This window comes from Macaca nemestrina, chromosome 2, assembly GCF_043159975.1.
Source record: "Macaca nemestrina isolate mMacNem1 chromosome 2, mMacNem.hap1, whole genome shotgun sequence".
NCBI lineage: Eukaryota > Metazoa > Chordata > Mammalia > Primates > Cercopithecidae > Macaca > Macaca nemestrina.
The window spans coordinates 24,298,963-24,322,771 of record NC_092126.1 but is presented as its reverse complement, the minus strand read 5'-3'; the positions used below and the strand labels follow the sequence as shown (position 1 = coordinate 24,322,771).

Here is a 23,809-nt window from a genome sequence, read left to right as displayed (position 1 = left end):
GTGGGTTGTTACTATTTCTGAGTTAGCAGCCTCCTGCCAGCACCCTGGGTGTTCACTTTTCCCCTCATCCCACTCCTCACTTCCAATGCAGGCGTGTTAGGCTCCTACCAGCCCATAGCCCCAGGGGAGGGATGCGCCTGGGCAGAGCAGAAACAAAGGCACCTTCGCAGCTGAAACCGCTGGAGCTGACAAAATGTTTGCAGAAGCAAGATGTTAGAGGGACTGACGTTTGGGGGAGAGTTTTTCTAGGGCCAGAGAGAGGGGAGAAAGGGGTGAATGGGAGGAAAGAAGTCATGGGCTTTGCTTCCTAGTAGAACCCCGGGTAGGCACAAAGCCCTAAACAGGTTGGTGAAATTTAGGAGCTGAGGGCACTGGTGTCCTGCTTCCCCTGGAGCCGCACACAGGCGGGAGACCCCACAGAGGAATCAGCTCTGTGGTGCATCCAGGCAGAGCAGTCTTAGTTTCTCGAAGATTTCCACCCCATGGGAAGGCACAGAAACAGCCGAATGGGGCCTCCACTCCAACACAGGACCCAGCGTGGCAATTTGGTGTCTCTGATGACCTGAGTAGGGTTATGACCAAGGACTCCCTGAGCCCCTCATACCTTGACAATACATACGCCCCCTGAGGAAAACGAGAAATGACTTAGATTGAGGTTCCACCACACTAGGAAGATTGGAAACCTAAAATAGAAATTGGTGAGTTGTTTTAAAATTTTTCTTTTAAAAATTAAGTTGTGTTTATTTTCCATCAAAGTTATGGTATGAGATTCCTACCCACCACCTGCGGATAAGGGGAACCACGGGTGGCCTTGCCTTAGAGCACAAGCTGGAACTTCCAGAGTTCCCTTCCCCCATCTCATCACCCACTTCAACTACTTCCCGCCCATCATCCCAACTAGATGAAACCCTTGCCCTCTTAGAAGTCAAGTGCATCCTTCCCTAAATGCCGAGAGCCCACCTCTCAGCAGTCAGTGTCAATCTAAACCTGGGGCTTAGGATAAAGGCAGGGTAGGCTGATGTCAAGGACTTAATCCCAAAGACCAACCATAAATGACCTTGAGGAGGACCAGAAAAGCACAACTGACTCTCCAGCTTGGACCAATATTTGGATGCAAGTGTATACAGGAATAACTGAAGCCAAAAGAAGGTGAATGGGAAAATCTTCTGCCTTTTGCCCTTTACCCAGGTTCCGAATCCTTTGTTTTCTTCAAGTTTCTAGTGGCAATAAATAGGGCAGATGAGAGAAGAAAGGTTTAATTTGCCCCGTCTTTAACCAAATTATTCCTCTTTATTCTACAAAAGTAATAAAAACCATGCACCCACACCCATACCTTAACAAAGTATCAGAGTTACACAGAGTAAGTTCATCTTTTTACAAGAATAGGAAACTGAGCCGGGCGCAGTGGCTCACGCCTGTAATCCTAGCACTTTGGGAGGCCGAGGCAGGTGGGTTGCCTGAGCTCAGGAATTCGAGACCAACCTGGGCAACAGGGTAAAACCCCGTCTCCACTAAAAAAAAAAAAAAAGAAGAAAAAAAAATTAGCCAGGCGTGGCGGCGTGTGCCTGTAGTCCCAGCTACTGGAGAGGCTGAGGCAGGAAAATTGCTTGAACTCGGGAGGCGGAAGTTACAGTGAGCCGGGATCGCACCGCTGCGCTCCAGCCTGGGCAACAGAACAAGACTCCATCTCAAAAAAAAAAAAAAGGAAGAAACCGAATCCCAGAATTAATAATATAGTTTAACTAAAATCCAGTACTCAACAGATATATTTGGGTAGACTGCTTTTCTTTGAAGAGGAAAGAATGCTTTAAAACCCAAAGGTCTTAAATTTCAGATTTTGCCTAGGTCATTCTCCATTAACTATACAGCTGCTAGCCTCCCACCTCTGTTCATGATACCCCTCAGTTGTTAAAAGACTCAAGTCAAGACATGAAGAAAAATGTGGTATGGAGCTGGTGCAAATCTGACATAAAATGTTGTCAAATTGACCCATCTCCCGGTAGTGGAGGTGATTGGAAATTGCAAGTTCCCAGCATTAATTCTTGTTCATTTCCACTCTGACACTAGCCTTTTCCCTCTTTTTTTTTTTTTTTTTTTTTTTGAGACAAGATCTTACCCTGTTCCCCAAACTGGAGTGCAGTGGCATGATCACAGCTCACTGCAGCCTCCACCAGGGCTCATGTGATCCTCCTACCCCAGCTTCTTGAGTAGCTGGGATCACAGGTGCGTGCCACCATGCCGGCTATTTAAAAAAATTTTTTTGGACAGACGAGTCCCACCTTGTTGCCCAGGCTGGTCTCAAACCCCTAAACTCAAAAGATCCTCCTCCCGCCTAGGTCTCCCAAAGTATTGGAATTACAGGCGTGAGCCACCTGCCCAGCACCAGCCTTTTCTTATCTTAACCAAGCCTCGCTTCCCTAAAGTCATTTAAAATACGGGAACTTTATTCATAAGACTCCAACTCTCAGTAGCCCACCCAGCTAATAATAAAAGAAAAAAAGTCCATGTGGAAACCTGAGATAATCCAAATAACTAATTCTAGCCATTAATTTCAGACTACTCCCTCACTGGGAGAGTGGAGAGCTGCGAAACACCAAGAAATAAATCACTGAGCTTCACTTCTCACAGTCTACCATCTGGTGAAGGTGCTAATGAGCAATGATGTGCCCCACAGGAAGGAAGAAATTAGGGGAAGGAGGAGAGGGACAAGAGCACCACAGGGGCCAGCCCTTGGTGACTCAAAGTTGCCTGGACTTTTAACCAAATCTGTTTAGGTTTTACTTATCCAGATTTCATTAGCCATTAGAAATGCAAATTAGTTAGATTCCTCCAGAAAACATTTCCCCGCTTCCCCTCTCTCCAGCCCTCCCTTCTCCGCCTCCCCTTCCTTCCTGCCTTTCTTCCTTCCTTCCCTCCCTCCCAGCAGCATTGTTGAGCATTTATAAAGTGCCCGTCACACCACACCACCGGTTTTACATTGCAATGTCAGGGGCCTGAAAGTAGATATGAAACTGACAGTTTTTCCAAGGCTGCCATCAAATAATTGAGCTGTGGCCTCTAACTAAATTCCAGGAGGAAAAGATATCTCAAAACTGGGCTAATTCTCTTTGTTTATAGCTATTTTATGTATTCATATATTTGTTGTGTATATATATGTGTGTGTGTATATATATATATTCTATATGTGTAATTTTGGGGGGCTCTTTTATTTTTTATTGTTTTTTTTTTGAGAGGGGGTCTCGCTCTGTCACCTAGCCTGGAGTGCAAGGGTTCAATCTTGGCTCACTGCAACCTCCAGCTCCCGGGTTCAAGCAATCCTCCTGCCTCAGCCTTCCAAGTAGCTGGGATAACAGGTGCTCGCTACCATGCCGGGCTAATTTTTGTATTTTTTAGTGGAGATGAGGTTTCACCATGTTGGCTAGGCTGGTCTCGAACTCCTGACTTCAAGTGATCCTCCCTCCTTGACCTCCCAAAGTGCTGGGATGACAGGCGTGAGCCACCGCACATGGTCCCATATGTAATGTTTTATGTATAAGAATAAGAATTCTTATATTATGTCCATTTGAAAGCTTGACCTTGTCTTTTGAGACAGGGTCTCACTCTGTCACCTAGGCTGGAGTGCAGTGATGCAATCATGGCTCACTGCAACCTTGAACTCCTGGGCTCAAGAGAGCCTCTCACTTCAGCCTCCTAAGTTGCTGGGACTACAGGCATGCATCACCACACCTGGCCAACCTTGTCTTTTTCATTATAGTCGGTAAAGAATGAACAAAATGTAACTGCTTTTCCAATAAGTATTTTCTTTAAAAACAAAACTCAGTAAATAAGAGAGAGAACATTAAATGCAGATTTCTTCAGGTGACATAAGTTGAAGGGCCCCTATACTTGAGTAAGTTAGAAAGTGCAGAACTATATAATGCATATGATACAAGAGGCATGTGGTAATTTTGCTCCTGAGTTCACATGTGGGAATAATGGGAAATTTGCCTTGCTGTAGAAAAACCTATGTTTTGCATTCCCAGATATCTATTTTGACTTCCACTCTAGCATTTTATTATCAGCAGCTGTAACTCTGAAAATGTGTTAGAGTGATGTTTTGCTTAAACAGAATAAAAACTTGCTTCACCAGAGCAGAAGAAAAAAAAAGTAATTCTGTCCAGTTTTATAAGCTGAAGCTGTATTAAAGAGATTGATTACTACTCTGAATGTCTTTTTCTGGCCTCTCGTAACCCTAATAACATTTAAACCATTAAATGTCAGATAATTGCCTTCCGAAAGGAAAGGAAAATGTGGGGAGTGTTTGCTTGTCTTCTTCAATTCAGTACCAAAGAACAGTATTGGAAGTAGGTTCTGGGATTTTCAGTTAACATTATATTTTGTACACCTACCACTTAGACTATCAGATGAAGAAGATCTAATTCTAGTAGAACGTGATAGCAGAGAGAAATACAGGGCCAGTGTTAGTCAGGAAATGTGTTAACCAGGAAATGTGACCCTTCATCTCCACTTTCCTTCTCAACCCTTCCTTGTTTATTATGAAGCACTAAATATGACAAATATGTAAAATATCTGCAAGCTGGGTAAACATTACAAAACTAGTTAAGGGTGAAAGGAAAGAATAAGAAAAGAAAGTATGGAAGGAAAAAAAAAAAAGACATCAAATGGCAGAGGAGAAATAGTTTCAGGGTCCATGAGCCTGCATGAGAATCCTAGCTGCCCCATTCAATAGGTGTATGGCCTGGGACAAGCCACTTAATCTCTCTGAGTCTCTGTTTCCTCATCTGAAGAAATGGACCAGGAGTATTTACCCCACTGCGTGTGTTATATGGAAAGCACACGGTTAGGGCTCGATAGACAGTTTTCGCTGATTAGCCCACTTAAGTTAAGGTTTACAGCTCAACGCGTTGTCACTTCTCATGGGTAATTTTTTGCTCTCACATTTTCATAAGAATGTCTGGTGCTTTAACTCAAAAGAGGAATCCCGGTGAGAATTTCCTACATTGTGGCAGATCAATTGTAAAAGATGTGTTTGTGGCATCAGGGCCTTCAGGGAATTTATCCAGTCATGCCGCCAAGGTATTTCTTCTGGTGCAGTATTTAAAATGAGATCCACTCTGAATCTAGGGCCTTCTGTGTCACCCAAAAACTCCCGGTCTCTCTTTTTCTGTTGGTGACAACATTGTTTGTGCTGTTATTAGAGCAGATGGTGGCCTGGGACTTGGCACTAAGAGAAATCCAGGAATGAGGTCTAAGAGGAATGACCTGCTCTTCTCTTAACATTCTCAAGTGGGTCAGTGTTAGGGTGGCTAGAGGTTTTTGTTTGCCTGGGACAGTGCCTGCCTATCCCTGTTGTCCCTGAGTAATTGTTAACAGTACCTCCCTTTTTACTCCTAAAATTATACTAGTTTGAATGATAAATTATAGAAATGCCTTAGTCGGCCGGGCACAGTGGCTCACACCTGTAATCCCAGCACTTTGGGAGGCCGAGGCAGGTGGATCACAAGGTCAGAAGATTGAGACCATCCTGGCTAACATGGTGAAACCCCGTCTCTACTAAAAATGCAGAAAATTAGCCAGGTGTGGTGGGCGCCTGTAGTCCCAGCTACTTGGGAGGCTGAGGCAGGAGAACGGCGTGAACCCAGGAGGCGGAGCTTGCAGTGAGCCAAGATTGCGCCATTGCACTCCAGCCTGGGCGACAGAGCGAGACTCCGTCTCAAAAAAAAAAAAAAAAAGAAAGAAAAGAAAAGAAATACCTTAATAATCTGTTCTATGGGAAAACTGAGCAAAAATGAAAAAAAATTAAAGAAATACCTTAATCAGAATTTTTTATTAATTAAGTTTACTTTTTTTAACTAGACTTTATAGTAAATAATTCAGAATGATGTTTATATGAATAAGGATAAGTCACAAAAAGGAAAATAAGAAAGTTCCCAATTCATAGGCTCTCAGATGCTTAGATTTCATCAATTATAAGAGGCACTACCAAGTCACACACCATTAAGAAAGAAACAGACCCACCGTATTTGTTAAGATTCTCATAACAAAGTACCTCAGACTGGCATAGAAATTTAAATTAGCAGGGCATGGTGGTGGGCACCTATAATCCTAGCCACTCAGGAGGCTGAGGCAGGAGAATCGCTTGAACCCTGGAGATGGAGGTTGCAGTGAGCCGAGATCACGTCATTGCACTCCAGCCTGGGGGACAAAGGGACACTCCGTCTCAAAAAAAAAAAAAAAAATTATTTGTCCACAGTCCTGGAGGCTAGATGTATGAAATGAAGGTGTCAGCACGGTTGTTTCCTCAGGGGCCTTTCCCGTGGCTTGTAGATGGCACCCTCCTGCTGTGTCTTCACATGGTCTTCCCTCTGCCTGTCTGTGTCCTAAACTCCGCTTCTTCTAGGGACATCAGTCACATCAGGTTAGGGCCCACTCCAAGGACCTCATTTTAACTTAAGTACCTCTTTAAAGACCCTGTCTCCAAAAACTGCCATATTATGAAGTACTGGGCATTATGACTTCAACCGATGAATTTTATTGGCCGGGTATGTGATGGCTCATGCCTATAATCCCAGCCCTTTGGTAGGCCAAGGCAGGAGGATCACTTGAGGCCAGGAGTTTTGAGACTAGCCTCCTGGGCACTACAGCGATAACTCACCTCTAAAAAAAAAAAAAAAAAAAAAAAAGCTAGGTGTGGTGGCATGAGCTTATAGTCCCAGCTACTTGGGAGGCTGAGGTGAAAGGATCGATTGAGCCGGGCACGGTGGCTCACGCCTGTAATCCCAGCACTTTGGGAGGCCGAGGCGGGTGGATCACAAGGTCAGGAGATCGAGACCACGGTGAAACCCCGTTTCTACTAAAAATACAAAAAATTAGCCGGGCGCGGTGGCGGGCGCCTGTAGTCCCAGCTACTCAGGAGGCTGAGGCAGGAGAACGGCGTGAACCCGGGAGGCGGAGCTTGCAGTGAGCCGAGATTGCGCCACTGCACTCCAGCCTGGGCGACAGAGCCAGACTCTGTCTCAAAAAAAAAAAAAAAAAAAAAGAAAGGATCGATTGAGCCCGGGAGTTCAAGGTTACAGTGCATCACTGCACTCCAGCCTGGGCTAGAGTGAGACCACTCATCTCTAATATATATATATGAATTTTGTAGGGATATAACACCCACTAATCAACTCTGACATGCCATGGATTGTTAGATGTACCCTGATGTCAGAAGATTAAAATGTAAATGATGGGCTGAGAATGGTGGCTCACATCTATTAACCCAGCACTTTCGGAAGTCCAGGTGGGAGGATTGCTTGAGCCCAGGAGTTCCAGACCAGCCTGGACGAAGTAGTGAGACTTCATCTCTAACAAAAATAATAATAATAATAATAAATAAGCCGGGCATAGTGGTGCATGTGCCTGTGGTCCCAGCTACTCGGGGAGGTTGAAGTGGGAGGAACTCTTGAGCCTTGGAAGCTGGGGTTGCAGTGAGCCATGATCACCCCACCGCACTTCAGCCTCGGGGACAGAGTGCAACCCTATCTCAAAAACAGACAAACAAAAAAGTAAGTAACTGGATCTCAGAACTGATAAAAGATGTGCTGGTTTGGAAGGGGGAGAGTCCATTCTCTATGCTTTGGTGATGGTGGACATAGCAATTTATAAACCTCTTCCTTTGAAATCACCACTTTCTCCCCTGCACTTTCCAAAAGATCTGGGATAGGAAGGTAGAGCTCAGCTGCCCAGATTGCTATCTTGATTGCTTCCCCTCCCTGGTGCCTCACTTCCTGCCAATTCTTCTTTTGTAACAGTGCCCGTGACTGCCCCTTCCTCTCTCCCTACCCACACCCGAATCAGCCCTTAGCTCATACCTGGACAGTTTCCACAGTCTCCGAACCGGTCTTCCCACATCAGTCCCCTTCTTTTCCCTCCTGATCCACCCTCACACAAGAACCGATCGCAAAATGACTCTCAAAACTGCAGCTTTGGTCATGCCACGCCCCTGATAGAAAGCCTTGGCTGGCTCTTCATTCCTTAAGGGTAAACACCAAAGGTGTCTTGGCCTAACCCTCAGGTCCCTGTGCTCAATCTGGCCCCCAGCCTCTGGTGCAGCTGCATCCGCTGTGCCCCTGCCTCTCACCGCAGCCAGCGTCCCCACCTCGGGGCCTTGCACGCTCCGTACCCCTCCTCTGGCAGGCCTGTGCTCTGGGCCTGTCTGAATGCTACCATGTAATTATTGCACGCTGTTATTTATGTCTGACTCCCCAGCTAATAGCTATCCAAATTATCAAGACTGTAATGTACTCCATTAACCGCACTGGCTGAGAAAGGAGTTGTTTCTCCTTGGCTCCAACAAAAAGAATGAAAAGTATTTCTCCCACCCCCTCCCATTTCCCTCCCCTGAGAGAAGGTGGCCGGGCCTTTGTGTCCTGTAAGTCTGACTTCCCTTAGCCCCAAGGAGAGTTAACAGCCTTTGTGTGTGTGTGGGTTTTTTTGTTTTTTCTTTTTTCTTTTTTTTTTCTTGGGGAGAAAGGGAAGCTTCCTGGTGAGATGGACTCCCCCTTTGCTTTCTGAGATGGAAAGTTGGTGTGGCTCAGGACATCTTTGATTTGACCCGCGAATTATTTTATATAAATTTAAAATATTAGTCGCAATTTTCTAAAGGTGAGAAATTTCCCATGAAAATCTAAATTGGAAGGATCCAAGTCCAGCTGGCGCCGTTAGGCAGGCTATGTACTTTCCATTCACCACAGTCCCCACCACCCCCTAAAGCCTAACACCTGCAACATTGATTTGTGTACCTGCCTGTTCTTATATGTGTTGGAGTTTTCAACCTCTGCTTAGATGCATCAAATGGTTAATCTGGGACATTTAATAGAAAGGAGATGGTGGCCATGAGCTTTAAGAGTGAAAGAGAGTGTGGCTGCCCTATAGCCCTATAGGTTTTGAGAACGGGAGCCTGCTCTAAACTACCCTCCTTAGGGGGCAGGACCAGGGGTAGAGATGGTTGGCTGGGTGCCTGCAAGGACTAGGCTGTGAGTGCTTTCACCTTGAGAATGTCAGGGAAAACCTCCACAGCTGAGCTGGGCCCAGAGGAACTGGGTCTACGCCCAGAACTGACCACAGGGATACCTATCTTCAAAGAAGAGTGGGCCAGGAGTAACAGCATCAGGGACCACACCAACCAAAGACCAGGCCTACCTCCATTCCCTGCCTGGCATAAACCCCACAGTTCTTTCTTTTTGAGACCAAGTCATGCTCTTGTTGCCCAGGCTGGAGTGCAGTGGCGCAGTCTCAGCTCACTGTAACCTTTGCCTCCCGGGTTCAAGCAATTCTCCAGCCTCAGCCTCCTGAGCAGCTGGGACTACAGGTGCCTGCCACCACTCCTGGCTAATTTTTGTACTTTTAGCAGAGACAGGGTTTCACTATGTTGGCCAGGCTGGGCTCAAACTCCTGACCTCAGGTGATCCGCCCACCTCAGCCTCCGAAAGTGCTGGGATTATAGGCATGAGCCACCACAGCTCTTCTACGGCTTAAGCAGAGTGTGGTGAAGGGCATTACGTTGCATTACAGTGATTCCAGAAGGGGCCATTTGTTTCACAGTCTTTGGTATAATTTCTCCTGCAGTTGTGCAGTACACAACCTGAGTGCCATACATCTAGTGGCCCTGACTGGGCATACTGTGTGTGTGTGTGTTTGTGTGTGTATGTGTTTAAAGCCTCTCAAATGGACTGATTTAAACTTCTCAACAACACCGAGAATGGGGGTCTAGAACTTTAATTGTTAAAAATAAATTAATATATCTTACTCCTCAAGTAAGTTTATTAATCGAATTTTCATAAAAATACATACTTCTCAAAGACAGAAAGAATATTTTGTACTTCTATACTCCTCCACAGTGTTTTGAAAAATGAATGTGTTAACTCTGAATGTAAATCTGAACACCGAACTGAATCTCTCTCCCTAGTAAAACTTAATTTTTTCCATTTTCCTGTTATGATCAGTCCTAGTCAAAACTGGCTTGTATAGCCCAAAGTCAAATTAAAGCAAAGTCACTTTATTATTATTTTTTTTTTTTTGAGACGGATTCTTACTCTGTCCCCCAGGCTGGAGTGCAGTGGCGTGATCTCAGCTCACTGCAGGCTCCGCCTCCCGGGTTCACGCCATTCTCCTGCCTCAGCCTCCCGAGTAGCTGGGACTACAGGCGCCCGCCACCGCGCCAGGCTATTTTTTTTTGTATTTTTAGTAGAGACAGGATTTCACCATGTTAGCTAGGATGGTCTTGACCTCCTGACCTCGTGATCCACCCACCTCAGTCTCCCAAAGTACTGGGATTACAGGCATGAGCCACCGTGCCCTGCCCAGCAAAGCCACTTTAATGTTTTGCAATGACAAGCTTAATTGGCAAGTGAGTTTTCATTTATTGGTTTTTGTTTTGTTTTATTTTGTTTTGTTTTGTTTGAGATGGAGTCTTGCTCTGTCACCCAGGCTGGAGTGCAATGGCACGATCTCAGCTCACTGCAACCTCTGCCTCCCGGGTTCAAGCCATTCTCCTACCTCAGCCTCCCAAGTACCTGGCATTACAGGCACCTGCCACCATGCCTGGCTAATTTTTCTATTTTTAGTAGAGACAGGGTTTCACCATGTTGGCCAGGCTGACCTCAAACTCCTGACCTCAGGTGATCCACTCGCCTCGGCCTCCCAAAGTGCTGAGGTTACAGGCATAAGCCACCATACCTGGCCAAGTTTTCATTTGTATAGACCAGTTAGTGTGTTCTCTTTCCAGGAAGGAGTGTAAAAAAAGCTCTCTGCCATTGATACTCTATTCACAGCCTTAAATTGTTTAGTCTCTTTCTTAAATTCCTGAAATCCCACTTCTAGGCATTTGTCCTAAGAAAATAATCAGGGACTGTGAACCAAGACTTATGTCTATAGTTGCTCATTGTGATATATTAATTACAGCAGCAATAAAAAGAAGCAACCTAGATGTTCAAACACTGGGGAGTGATGAAATACATTACAAACAGCACAACCTGGTTCAACCATTTCTATGACTGAGTACTAAGCAGCCTTTGAAAATGATGTGCTAAGTGTATTGAATGGCATGAGAAAATGGTGAGCATATATTTGTGAGACCTCTAAACACTTTGAAATATGTTGCTAACGTATGGAAAGAGGTGCGACTATTACTGAAAATATTCACTCTCTTCCGCATCTTTTCAATCTGGTTTCAGCCAAGAAATTTGCTTTGACCACTGGAATAGACACAAGTGGTGCAAGGAGAAGATTAACAAGCAGGTGCATGATTTGGTTTGCTCTCTTGAGCCTTTGCCATTGCAAAAGGCAATCAGGAAAGCGTACCCAGGCTAGCCCCCTGGTTCTAGGGAAGGCTGAGAGACAAATGCAGCCAAACCAAACCACCCCAGCTGAGAACAACATCGTTCAGCCAACCCCTAGCAAACCCACAGATGAATGGGAATAAAGTATTGTAAACCCAACTGATAGCGGGTTTGTTATGCAGCATTTCAGTGGCAATAACTGATGAATACAGGAGGAAAGTACCCTCCAATACTAGAAAGATATTTTCTCCAGTGATAAAGCATACACAAACTTTTGCAAATAGTACTTTACTCTTCCCTTCAAGTCACCCATTTGGTCCATAGAGAGTCCACCCAGTTTCAGTGGGAGGGGACATCGAACCCCTTCCTCAATGGGAGGAATATCAAGGACACATTATAAGAAGAGCATGTAGGCTAGGAGATATTTTATGGCCCTCCTTAGAAAATATAATCTACCATATCAAATTCTCAGAACATTGTTTTCTTTTCTTTTCCTTTTTGAGACAATTTCTCATTCTGTCACCCAGGCTGGCATGCAGTGGCGTAATCATGGCTCACTGCATCCTTGACCTCCTGGGCTCAAGTGACCCTCCTGTCTCAATCCCACCAAGTAGCTGGGACTACAGGTGCACACCACTTCACCTGGCTAATTTTTGTATTTTTTGTAGAGACGGGGTTTCGCCATGTTGGCCAGACTGGTCTCAAGCTCCTGGGCTCAAGCGGTCTTCCCACCTCAGCAGGATGGATGGAAGGATGGATTACAGGCATGAGCCACTGCACCCGGCTAGAACATTGTTTCGTAAGCACTATATACTCATTAGTTATTTTCATTCAACAAATATTTATTAAAAACCTACTACACACCAGTTACTGCTAGGACTGGAGATATAGCAATGAACATCGGAGAGTTGATCCCTGTCTTAATGGGCTAACCAAAGAAAAACTGCAGGCTAAAATCCAATATAAGGACCCTTTAGTAACTGACCAGGTGAGCTATTGGGCTGGAGGTAATTTTCTTTTTTTCTTTCTTTTTTTTTTTTTTTTTCGAGATGGAGTCTCTGTCACCTAGGCTAGAGTGCAGTGGCGCAATCTTGGCTCACTGCAACCTCTGCCTCCCAGGTTCAAGCAATTCTCCTGCCTCAGCCTCCTGAGTAGCTGGGATTACAGGTGCACACCACCACGCCCAGCTAATTTTTGTATTTTCAGTAGAGACGGGGTTTCACCATCTTTGTCATGCTGGTCTCAAACTCCTGACCTCATGATCCACCCACCTCGGCCTCCCAAAGTGCTGGGATTACAGGCATGAGCCACTGTGCCCGGCCTGGCTGGAGGTAATTTTCTAGTGAGTAGGCCAGTCCTAGAGAACCAGAAAAGAATTCTGGCTTAAAAGTGTTTTGCTGTGATTGTGTCTGTTGCGACAGGGCTTTTCCTGGCAGCTTCTCTGAAAGTAGAATAAGGAGGCAAGAGTTCTCAAAGGGCTTAGAGTCCAATTCTATTTCATTCAAGCAGTTACTATAGCTTTAATGCAAAGCAGCTGCTGGGCTTGTTTAAAAAGAACTAAAGGCACCTACGCCAGCTTTCTAGCATCTTGCACCTCAAGGTGCGGTCCTTGGCACAAAATGAACGTCAGTGAGCTCACCTGGGAGTTCCATAGAAATGCAGACTCTCAGGCCTCACCTCTGAATTACTGAATCAGAATCTGCAGTGAAAATAAATAAATAAATAAATAAATAAATAAATAATTGATTAATTAAATTGTGGTAAAATAAACATAAAATTTACCACCTTAACTATTTTTAAGTGTACGGTGACGTTAAGTATTTTCACATTGTGGTGCAACCATCTTCACCGTCCATCCATAAAACTGTTTTCATGTTGGCAGAGCATGGTGGCTCATGCCTCTAATCCCAGCACTTTGGGATTACCTAGGCTGAGACAGGCAGATCACCTGAGGCCAGGAGTTCAAGATCAGCCTGGTCAACATGGTGAAACCTCGTCTCTGCTAAAAGTATAAAAATTAGCCAGATGTGGTGGGGCGTGCATGTAGTCCCTGTTACTTGGGAGGCTGAGGCAGGAGAATCGCTTGAGCCTGGGAGGCAGAGGTTGCAGCGAACTGAGATCTGCTGCTGCCACTCCGGCCTGGGCGATAGAGTAAGACCTTGTCTCAAAAAAAAAAAAACAAAAAAACAACAAAAAAAAACCTCTTTCTATCTTGTGAAACTGAAACCCCATACCCATTAAACAATCACTCTCGTTCTCTTTTCCCTTCAGCCCCTGGCAACCACTATTTTACTTTCTGCCTCTATGAATTTGACCATTCTAGGTACCTCATATGAGCAGAATCATACAGCATTTGTCCTTTTGTGACTGGCTTATTTCACATGATAATGTCCTCAAGTTTCATTCGTATTGTAGCAGAAGCTTCTTTTTTTTTCCTCCTGAGACAGGGTCTCATTTGTCACTCAAGCTGCAGTGCAGTGCAGTGGCACCATCTTGGCTCACTGTAGCCTTGACCTTCTGGGTTCGAGTGATTCTCCCACCTCAGCTCCCCAGCCCCCTACTCCCCTCACCCCCACTAGCTGGGACTACAGGAGCAAACCACCATACCTGGCTAATTTTTTTGTATTTTTTTGTAGAGGGTTTTCACCATGTGGCCCAGGCTAGTCTCAAACCCCTGACCTCAAGCAATCCGCCCACCTCAGCCTTCCAAAGTGCTGGGATTACAGGCATGAGCCATGACACCCAGCTAGAATCTGCATTTTAACAACACCTTCAGATTGTGTGTATGCCCACTACCGTTTGAGAAGCACAGCTCTACTAGATTACTGGGACCAATATGGGGAGATAAGAAAGTGTAATAAAACAGTCCTGGAAGAAACTCAGGTTTCCTTACTCCTAGGGACACCACTTGGGGACGATTTCCATGGTCATATTTGTGGAGCAATTTTGGTTTCCTGAGATCAACCATGTGGGCTCCAATCTGTCAAAAAATGAATGGCTAAACTGGCCTCTGAGCATCAAAAGTTTGAGGCCTACAGGGGACCTGCTTGCCAAAGTATAACTTGTAAATCACTCAATACCACTGGCAAATAGGTATCTGTAGCTGGACTATATAGAGTTAGTACCTCATTTAGGTTTCCGCTAACTTAATAATACATACACTTACATAGTGCCAGTCATGACTCCAAGTAGTTATGGAATATTAACACCTTTAACCCTCATAACAATTCCAGGAGTAGGAATATTTTTAATCCCTGGTTTACAGATGTGGAAACTAAGGCACAGGCAGGTTAAGTAACTTGCACAAGGTGATGTGGCTGGTGAATGGTGGAGCTGGGATTTGAACCCAGGAGCTACACTGTGCCTCCTCTTTGGCAATTGCTTGACCAAGTCTTCTTGTTGAAATTGAACTATAAGGAGTTATGCAGATTGTGGGTGTGTTATGGGAGGGACCTACATTTAACCATAGACATTAGTTTATATGTAAGGAAAAACAACAGAAGCTAGAATGTCAGAAAGTAAGTGGGAAACCCTTGTGACATGGTGGATTTTTTTCTCAGTAGGGCAGAAGAAAATATGGGGTCCGTGCCCACAGTATTAAATACTTGGACTCAAATACTCGGACTGGTTTTCCTCCTCCCTTCCTAAACACACCTCCTCTTCCTCTTTCACAGGCTCTTTCCCCTTAGCCTTCTCCAAAGGCTTTCTTTCCTCCCTCTCTAATCTCACTTGTTTTCTTGGCTTCCAAACAGAAAAATCCCAAATCCATGTTGCTTGCTGTGATCTTTCTTCCTGGGTCAAAATTATAATTCATTGCTTCCTGATGTCTCAGCAAAAATGTCACAACAAGATCTCAAATTCTACGTCTGGGAAGATGAACCACATTGGCTGATACCCTAGAGATGAGGAGCCCAATGTCACAGTCAGACTTTTCTTATATTCAGCACACCCCAAACAGGACCCGCCACCTGCCCCTCCCAAGATCACTGCCACAGGCCCCATCTCATTCCTGACCCCTGTCATCCTCTCTATGAGGCTTGAAACCTTCATTATCTTTTCCTCCTCTCTTTCTCCATATCCGAAGGAGTCTCCCTCCTCAACTGGTCTCAAATCTGTCTTCTGCTTTACATGTTGTCATTGTCTAAGCTCCAGCCCTCCCCACCTGCCTCCAGTCTCCCTGACCCTCATCTGCCTTCCCTCCTACACCCACCCCTACACACAGCTGAAAGGCATTCTCTCAAACAGATCAGCCCACATCACTCCTTGGCACTGCCTCTCAACTCCATCTCTGGACCTTGGGTGAATCTGCCAACTGCTCAGTGAAAATGACCTCCTTCTTTGCTCTTAAAAAAAAAAAACCCAAAAAAACTGAAACTTACAGGAAAGTTGCAAGTACAGTACAAACAATGGTTTTGTTCCCAAACCATTTGAGAGTAAGTTGCAGACCTGACCTGGTGCCCTGAAAATTCTACTATACATTTCCTACGAACAAGGACATCCTTCTATATACACAATACAACCATTTTTAAAGTTAGGAAATTAACACTGATACATTACTACAAATCCTTGGGCCCCATTCAAGTTTTGCCAGCAATCCCCATAATGTCATTTTTATAGCAAGTGGATTCAGTTCAGAATCCCATGTTGCACCCAGCTGCCATAGCTTTTTTTGAGATTGAGTCTTACTCTGTCACCCAGGCTGGAGTGCAGTGGCACGATCTCGGCTCACTGCAACCTCCCGCTCCCGGGTTCAAGTGATTCTGCCACCTCAGCTTCCCGAGTAGCTGGAATTACAGGCGTGTGCCACCACACCCAGCTGTTTTTTTTGTAATTTTTCTAAGACAGAATCTTGCTCTGTCACCCAGGCTGGAGTGCAATGGCATGATCTCAGCTCACTGCAACCTCTGCCTCCCGGGTTCAAGCCATCCTCCTGCCTCAGCCTCCTAAAGTGGCTGGGATTACAGGCACCCGCCGCCAGGCCTGGCTAATTTTTTTTTGTATTTTTAGTAGAGATGGGGTTTCGCCCTATTGGCCAGGCTGGTCTCAAACTCCTGGCCTCAAGTGATCTACCCACCTCCGCCTCCCAAAGTGCTGGGATTATAGGCATGAGCCACCACACCCAGCCTGTCTTTGACATTTTTAAAGACTATAGGCCAAACATGTAGAATGCCCTCAATTTTGGTTTCCTTTTGTTTAGATTTAGATAGGAATATTGCAGAATATGCTGGATTCTTCTTATTGTGTGGTGTACAGTTTCCATTCATCCTATTCGGGGGGATGCTCACTTAGACCCCTTGATAAAGTGGTGTCTGCCAGACTCATTGCTACGAAGTGACTCTTTTCCTTTTCTTTTCTTTTTTTTTTTTTTTTTTTTTTTTGAGACAGAGTCTCGCTCTTGTTGCCCAGGCTGGAGTGCAATGGCATGATCTCGGCTCACCGAAACCTCCACCTCCCGCGTTCAAGCGATTCTCCTGCCTCAGCCTCCCTAGTAGCTGGGATTACAGGCATGTGCCACCACGCCCAGCAAATTTTGTATTTTTAGTAGAGATGGAGTTTCTCCATATTGGTCAGACTGGTCTCAAACTCCCGACCTCAGGTAATCCGCCCGCCTCAGCCTCCCAAAGTGCTGGGATTATAGGCGTGAGCCACCGTGCCCAGCCCTACTCTTTTCCCTTTAATAAGTATTTTGTGGAAATACTTGAAACTATGTAAATATTTCATTCCCCATCAAACATTTAATTTTTATTTATATCAGAACGAGCTGGTGGTTTCCTTTTTTTTCTTTTCTTTTCTTTTTCTTTCTTTTTTTTTTTGGGGGGGGGGGGGACACAGTGTCACTCTGTTTCCCAGGCTGGAGTGCAGTGGCACCATCTTGGCTCACTGTAACTTCTGCTTCCCTAGTTCAAGCAATTCTCCTGCCTCAGCCTCCAGAGTAGCTGGGACTAACTACAGGTGCACACCACCACACCCGGCTAATTTTTGTATTTTTAGTAGAGACAGGGTTTCACCATGTTGGCCAGGCTGGTCTCAAACTCCTGACCTCACATGATCCTCCCACCTCAGCCTCCCAAAGTGCTGGGGTTACAGGCTTGAGCCACCACGCCTGGCCTATGGTTTCTTATTTTATTAATTGTGTTATATATAATGTGTTACTATCATTACTTTTTGTTCTCTGGTATCTCAGCCATCCCACTGATGGAAAAGGTTTTTAACCACATTTCTATCCACAGAAATCTGTGTTTATTTAAAAAAAAAAAAAAGTGCTGCGTTCCTATACAGGGGATGGTTGTTATCTGAGTATTTGTTACCCAAGTGCCTAGAGTTATGACTTGCTTATGAAGCAAAACTTATTATAACATGAAACTATTTGCTAAGGGACCATAACACAGGCTATACACAAAGTATCATCCTATTCCACAGCCATTCTCACCCATCTCATCGACACCTCTGTGGTTTGTAGCAACCTCCAAAATTACCATTCAAATTCAATGCAAATTGGCTCACAAAGCGAACTTGCAGATCTTGCAAAGTCTCAGGGTTTCATGGAATTCATGAAAGTAACATAGCAGGACTGCTCAAAGCCTTGAGTGAGACCAGATAACAGCTACCCAGGAGAAAACAGATCAGGGGGAGAAGACAATGTAAATGACAAGGGTTCAGAAAACTCCTTTAAAAATTGATAAGGCCGTCAAATACTTTTGTGGGGAATAAAAATTACCTCCTTTATAAATGTGATATAAAAATCAAAAATGAAGTGAAGGATACCATTCAATTTTATCAGAAAAAGAAAGTTTAGATTCTTTGTTCTAATAATTAGCACATAGCCTAAATCATAATCTAAATGTTGTTAAAAGGTGAAGTCATTTTCAAAATTTTTTGTGTCCTTTTTTTATAAAAAATTAACTTATTTATTTTGAGACAGAGTCTCACTCTGTCACCCAGGCTGGAGTGCAGTGGTGCCATCTCGACTCACAGCAACCTCCGCCTCCAGGGTTCAAGCGATTCTCCTGCCTCAGACTCCCTAGTAGCTGGGATTACAGGTGCCCGTCACCACGCCCGGCCAATTTTTTTGTATTTTTGGTTGAGACAGGGTTTCACCATGTTGGCTAGGCTGGTCTTGAACTCCTGACCTCAAGTGATCCACCCACCTCGACCTCCCAAAGTGCTGGGAATACAGTTGTGAGCCACTGCGCCTGGCCAAGGTGTCCTTTTTTTTCAAGGCAAAATGCTAATCTATTTTTTTCCCCTCTATTTACTGTAAAGTTTCAGTCCCTTCAGTAAGTAGGTTCAATGTAAATGATTTTATCTTACTGTCAGTATCCCGCAGGTCAGGACCCCTCCCTTGCATACAGTAGGAAACTTAAAGCCACTGTGGCAAGAGGGTGGGCCTGTCCCCTTAGATGCTGCTCCTTGCTCCAGTTAGCCGTCTCCCAATCCTATGAGCCCCTCTCTCTCCGCCTCGCCTCCTCTGGCCCCATGCTTGCTTTTTACTTTCAGATCTCACTTTCCTCACTTATCAAAAGAGAAAAATATCCCGGTCCAACCAACTTCACAACAAGTCATTCTTATAGTCAAATGAGTTCATGGATAATAACAGTAGTCATGGCCAGGTGCGGTGGCTCACACCTGTAATCCCAGCACTTTGGGAGGCTGAGGTAGGTGGATCGCCCGAGGTCAGGAGTTCAAGACCAGCCTGGCCAACATGGCAAAACCCTGTCTCTACTAAAAATACAAAAATTAGCTGGGCTTGGTTGTGGGTGCCTGTAATCCCAGCTACCAGGGAGGCTGAGGTAGGAAAATCGCTTGAACCCGGGAGGCGGAGGTTTTGGTGAGCTGAGATCTTGCCACTGCACTCCAACCTGGGCAACAAGAGCAAAACTTTGCCTCAAAAAAAAAAGTAGTCACTACCATGTATTGAACCATCATTCTATGTCTGACCATGTGTTGAGAGCTTAACATAGACCACTGCAATTAACTCTCCCCAAACTTGTAAAGGTAGAGGCTGTTATTATCTTGCATTTTATAGAGAAGCAAACAGAGGTTCCAGAATGTTAAGTATGAAGTTTCTTAGTCTTTGGAGGAGTCAAGGTTTGAATCCAGTAGTAGTTCAAGCATTTAACTACTAAATTATCCAGGCTATAAAAGAGCATATGAGGACAGAATGTTGTTCTATAAATATAGGCATCAGTATTATTATATTTCCCTGTGTATGCTCTGAACTCCCAAAGACACTGAATGATAAAGAAGAAATTATTAACAGATCTTTTTTATGTGTATGACTGGTTGTTTGGACCCCAAAATATTCCACTAGTGGCACCCAGTGGCACCCATAGGCATTGATTAACCCCACTCAGAATCTCTAGGCCTTGGAAGACCATTTGACTGTGAGTGGTAAAATAGAAGCAGACTAATTCACCCCAAGGAACATTTTACATGGTCCCCAAGCCCTCTCCCAGCAGCTCTGGCAGAGATGAACCTAGGTCACTCTGCCCTCACTTTTGCAGGCCAAAGTGGCAGGGGCCAGGCACAAGGACCTAAAAGGAAATTTGGTTCTGATAGATTAACAGAGGAGATAGGATATTTGTGGGGTTCTGTGCTTGGCGCTAGAATTTGTGGTTGGCAAATGCAAAGAGGTTAAGTGCATATAAGATGATGAAGAATGCTTCTGCCCTGTAAGCCTATTCTCAGCACTCCCAGGGGCTCCCTACAGCAGGAGAAGTTGGGTTTACAGGGCCAGGGTCCCTTCCTCTGCTGCAGACACCCCTGTTTAATGGTCCTCCCTCTGCTCAGGCTGAGAGGGCCTGACCCTCATGGGACAGAAGTCCGCCACTGCTGTGCTTTGCATTTTCAGGTCTTTCAGATGCATTGTGTTTGTTCCCAGCCAGCTTCTGCAGGAGCCCAGGTTGGTGAGTGGGTGCTAATTTGCCTAACAGGCAAAAGCGGGTTTGTGTGTCACCAATGTCTTTTGGGAGGGAAATTACAACCTGCTGAAGCGGGAGCTGGAGGTGATCAAATGTGACTAAATGCGGTAAAACCACCAACTTCACACATCTGAGGAGACCAGCTGGGGGCAGGGGGCCGGAGGTAGAATTATACTTGTTGGCACAAACAGTAGGAAACTGGGAGAAAAGAAAGACCCCCAAACCACAGGCCTCCTTCTAATCTGGACCTTGACTAGGAAGGAAGGGTTTTGGGAAGAGTCCCTTTATCCTACAAATGAGGAAGCTGATATCTAAAGAAGCCTCGGGACTATAGGAAGAATGCCCTCTTAGTAAAACACAGAGCTGCAATCAGCCCCAGGTCTGGACTTTTCCATCTCAGTGCTCCCTCTATGGGTTAACATCACACACCCAGTTTGAGCAAACCGTTTAGTTGTAAAACGGCTAATGTACACATTCTAATGAAGAAGCCGCAGTTTAAGCATGTCAGGCAAGAAACCTGGGGGTAAGGCATCTATTTTAGAATGGTTGGGGGTGAATGTGGAGGACATATGTTGGTTTTCCTGCCCACCAGTGCCACCACTTACAGTGTTCAGATGTCTGTCACACAGCACAATGTTGTCCTGCCAAGGAGTCAAGTGGGTCAATAGCCACCTTTAGTTTTGCTCACTCAACTATCTGTCCTAGGTGTGGGTTTGCTTCTTCCCAGAGGAAGGCAGGCCAAAGGTGCCGTCTACTCCCTAAGACGTGGGGGCATAGGTCTGCATCAGCCTGGAGGGGTGCCTGTTTCCAGCTCACAAGGGTCCCACACAGGCTAGCTATGGCATCTTGCATCCATCCCTTCTTCTTTTGAAGCTGAAACACAATTTTCTTTCATGGAGTCAACCCCTACCCAACGTCAGTCCTGTGGTTTGATGGAGCAGACCCCACTGTCATCTTCAGGAATGGACCAGTGACCCAAGCCTGTAGCCAGTTTAAGGATGGGCACCTGACTTAGTGAGAATAACTATAGAATTATTGCTGGAACTGTTGATACCGAGCCAACCCTTTTCTTGGAGTTGCTAATCTTGGGAGAGGTGGAGGAAGCAGAAAAGAAGACAGCATTTCAAAAAGCCTCGGAACCAGCTGAGTCTGATCAGATTCATCCTCTTACGTTTAGTTATATGAACCAATTCTCTGTTTTACTCAGGCTGGGTTAGGTTGACTCTGTCCCTGGCAACCAAAAGAATTTTGGCCAATACAATGAGAAAGCCAAAGTTTCACTTTAAATGAAAGCTCCTCTAGCATCCTCTAGCAGATTTGTCAAGAGATCTTTCCAAATCTGAAACAATTCTAATAAGGCATCCCTATCCCCGGGCTTGTTGGAAAGATTGGGTCGTGAAGGGCCTGTCCCACAGGCATGTAAATTATGTTGAGGTTTATTTGCACACACTTGCAATATCTATTCTTTCTCTTCTCGTGGTTCTAGAAGATGCTGGAGCACTTATCCCTCAGGTCACTAACAGCACTGTCAAGCAAAAACCCACATTTTAAATTCCATTTAGTCTCTTTCTGCAGAGCTGGGTAACCAAATGAGACAGCCATGGAAAATATATGACTTTCATTATTATGACATGAAAGCAGAGCTGTCTAATTGCTTTTGTCCACTGGTGTATAAAGATTGGGACCAGATGTGTTTAAAAAAAAAAAAAAAACGGAAAAGAAAGAAAGAAAAAAAAGGGCTTGCGTTGGCCGTTGCTTTGAACAAAGCAGTCTGATTTCCTCTCTCTTTCTCTCTCTCTCTCTGGGAAAGACGACATGAAAGTGTTTTAACTGCTTGTAATTTTTCATAGCCTCGTTGATTTTGCTTTTCACAGAAGATGAAATTGTGAAATTGGCCTTGAAAACTTTATTTTCACTTTCCTCAATTCAAAGGGACAATTGTGGAAGGAAAGAACTGAGCTGCTTGCCAGAGCCAGCACACTCCTTTTTCTCTGGACAGCTGCTGCTTGGCAGAGGGTCGTGGGAGGAGGTGAGCCCTCACGCAGATCAGACCCTCCTTCCCTCAGCCAGCCGCTGGGGAGTGGAGTCTTCGCGTGTTAATCCACAGGAAAGGATAGATGATGATCGGCTTTAAATAGAACCACCCAGCGCCCAGCTTCTGTGTTTCATTTTCCAGAAGAGCCCCTAAATCTGCTTCAACATTTTTTTAACCTCTCCAGTTATTTTTAGCACACCCAGCCAACAGAGCTCAGCAGGCCCGAGGAAGCGCTAACATGTCCCCCAGTTCATCTCCTGCTGCAAAGGTGCATTTGAAGCATGAAAAAAAAAAAAAAAAAAAAAAAACGTGCGGACCCAAAGATGTGATGATTTAGAAGCCAGGTTACATGGCCCTGCTGCTCTGTATCAAGCGAGTGCTGCCCATTGGAAATACAATTCTTTTAAAGATTACATCATTACTTTCAAAATTAATGTTTGCCTGAAAATTAAGAGTATGCATGGTGGATTGGGAAAAGAGCAGGCTCCCACAGCAGCCGTTTCCTGAGGGTCCCAGTAAGCACGGATCACGGTGTGGAGCCAAACCTGGGAAATGGGAAGCAACGGAAGCAGGATTCCTCCAGAAAACCTCAGAGGGGCTTCTGCAGCCCCTCTCCCAGTCGCCAGCAGAGTCACCTTCTCATTTACTGGAGAAGTTGGTGATTTACTGCTCCCTGTGCAGGGGTTTCCCTCCCATTCCAGGGTCTGAAGCTATGTAGTTGCATCTCAGAATATTTACAGGGATCTCATCGTTCCACAGGGATCTTTTCTATTCTCTGCTAGACACCCCCCCCCGCCACAGTTCATCTCTAACTGGGGCAAAATAAATACTTTTTTTTTTTTTTTTTTGAGACGGAGTCTCGCTCTGCCGCCCAGGCTGGAGTGCAGTGGCCGGATCTCAGCTCACTGCAAGCTCCGCCTCCCGGGTTCCCGCCATTCTCCTGCCTCAGCCTCCCGAGTAGCTGGGACTACAGGCGCCCGCCACCTCGCCCGGCTAGTTTTTTTTTGTGTGTGTGTGTGTATTTTTTAGTAGAGACGGGGTTTCACCGTGTTAGCCAGGATGGTCTTGATCTCCTGACCTCGTGATCCGCCCGTCTCGGCCTCCCAAAGTGCTGGGATTACAGGCTTGAGCCACCGCGCCCGGCCATAAATACTTTTAATTAATTTCCCGCACATGTTTATAGCCAAAAAACCCTCAGTGATACCAGAGAGAAGAAAATACTGTGCAAAAGAATATAAGATGCTAAATGCTTCTGCTGGAGTGGGTAACTTTCCTCAGCACTTGTTCCACACATCCATTTCCCTGTACTTATGTGTATTATCATTCCAAATCAGGGCTCCACAAAATCCAGGCCTCCCTTTTCTCCCAGTGGCCTTGGCTTTCAATAAATTCTGACGTGATTTCCATAGGGAGTGACTAATGCGTGGCATCAATGGGAACAGCCAATACAGAGCAATTGCAGTGGAGGAGGCTGGACTCATTGCTGTTGCACATAGGAACCAGGTGACCTTAGGCAAGTAATTTAGCCTCTA

At 45.2% G+C, this 23,809-nt stretch overlaps 1 long non-coding RNA gene across 2 annotated transcripts in view; it reads right to left on the bottom strand.

Moving 5' to 3' along the window:
- LOC105488920 (uncharacterized) overlaps positions 1-23,809 on the bottom strand; it is a 60,106-nt gene that overhangs the window by 4,500 nt on the left and 31,797 nt on the right. Inside the window, exons 1-2 of one of the 2 annotated variants that reach the window (XR_011619325.1) lie at positions 7,854-8,034; positions 605-683 (exon numbers count right to left, since the gene is read on the bottom strand). This is a non-coding gene — a long non-coding RNA (uncharacterized lncRNA). Of the gene's footprint in view, positions 1-604; positions 684-7,853; positions 8,035-12,960; positions 13,021-23,809 lie in introns of those variants that run through there. The other variant, XR_011619326.1, reaches the window with a different exon arrangement.